Source organism: Rousettus aegyptiacus, unplaced genomic scaffold (genome assembly GCF_014176215.1).
Source record: "Rousettus aegyptiacus isolate mRouAeg1 unplaced genomic scaffold, mRouAeg1.p scaffold_m13_p_4, whole genome shotgun sequence".
Lineage (NCBI taxonomy): Eukaryota > Metazoa > Chordata > Mammalia > Chiroptera > Pteropodidae > Rousettus > Rousettus aegyptiacus.
Genome location: NW_023416307.1, coordinates 46,552,578 through 46,554,299, shown reverse-complemented (window position 1 = coordinate 46,554,299; position 1,722 = coordinate 46,552,578). Strand labels below are relative to the sequence as shown.

At 36.6% G+C, this 1,722-nt stretch overlaps 1 pseudogene; it reads left to right on the top strand.

Annotated features, from left to right (window-relative positions):
* The first annotated feature begins 1,347 nt into the window (after positions 1 to 1,347).
* Positions 1,348 to 1,466, top strand: LOC118602591 (annotated as a pseudogene).
* Positions 1,467 to 1,722: the final 256 nt, after the last annotated feature.

Genomic DNA, 1,722 nt, shown 5'->3' with positions numbered 1-1,722 from the left:
TCTAAATTCACCATTTTAAGATCATTTCACAGCTAATGAAAGAGCCGAGATGTATTTTTGAAAATCATTGTCTGTCCTAATTTCTCTAACTGGCCTCATTGAATGGCCTTTTCTGCATGATCATTATGAAATCTCAGTAGGATATAAGACTTAGATCTCTGCGTTGGTTGAAGCTTGACTGACTCAGTTCTGCTTCCCACTGTGGCAGGTAACCTGGCTCTGCTTATCCACTACTGGAAGGTCAGCAGGGCAGCTCTCTTCCATGCTTTTAAGTTGACCAACAGGTTAACTGGACATGTTCCTCTCACAACAAAGGCAGAAGCAGAAGAGATCAAGCAAAACCAAGTACATCTTTAAGGCCTATGCTTATAAATAGCGTGCTTTTACTTCTACCAATATTTTCTTGGCTAAAGCAAGTCACGTAGTCAAGGGAACAGTCAAGGGGCAGAGAAGTACTCTCTGTCTACGGTGAGGCAGGGCACGAGTGTGGATGCAGGGAGGAATGAGAAATAGGGTCAATAATTTATTCTGGGAAAATGAAAAAGTCACTTTTCCAATAGCACACAGACCATAAAGACTAAAGTATTACTTTTTTTAAATGGTCTATTTAAAATGGATGTCTCTAGAAATGCCTCATGAAGAAGTGTCATTTAAAGAGCACAAGCTCAAGTGGCACATAACATAGTATATTTTTACTTTATCAGTTTAAATATGCTCGCCTTCAATGTCTAGGTTCAAGTTCTAACTCTGTCACCAGTTTTACCTCTATGATTTAGGACAGTGGTTCTCTAACTGTAATGTGCATCTAAGTCAGCTGGTGGGCTTGTTAAGACAGAAGAAACATCTGATTCATTAGGTTTGGGGTGAGGCTTATGCTGCTGGATCAGGTACCACAATTTGAAAATTATTGATTTAAGCAATCTAAAAAGTGAATCATTAATAACTACAATAGCTGGTTTCTGTTTTAGGAAACCCCAAGATTTATTTTGCTTTATTTTCATTGCTTTCAGTTTTGAAGATAAATGATTTTCCTCATTCTGAACTACTTGCTTCATCTTCTATTCACAGACTTCAATAAATCTGAGGGGATTTTGTACTTCAGCTGACTTTTGGTGATTTACAATCAGTGGTTTTCAAGCCTTTGTGAATATCGAACATGCTTATTTACCTCATCAGCTAACTGAACAAATTTAAGAAAAAGGATCTGTCTCTGTATTAATTAAAACCTTTTGGTACTTAAATCCATCATCTAAATGTGATTCAATTCAGCAAACAAGTACCGAGTTCCCATTCTAAGATTCTAAGCTAAATGTTCTTAAGAGGAAAAGTCAAAAAAGAACTCAATTCATCTATGACCTTGCTACCCTGAACAAGCCCGATCCCATCTGATCTCAGAAGTTAAACAGGGTTGGACCTGGTTAGTACTTGAATGGGAGACCACCTAGAAAGACCAGGTGCTGTAGGTGTAAAAAAAATTTAAAAAGTAAGAGATTGTAAGCTGACAAGTTCTTTGCAATCTGTAAGGTCAGCCAAGGGTTGCCTTGTCTAAAAATAAATAAATAAAGAGAAAAAAATTAAAAATAAATAAATAAAAAACAATACCGATGATAATCTCCTCTGGATTAGATCTATTCCACATTTATTCTGCAATAGTCAGATTTGTATTCCAGAAAGAAAACTCAGGTACCAATGCGGAGATTGAATAGTGTTTAAAAGTATAGG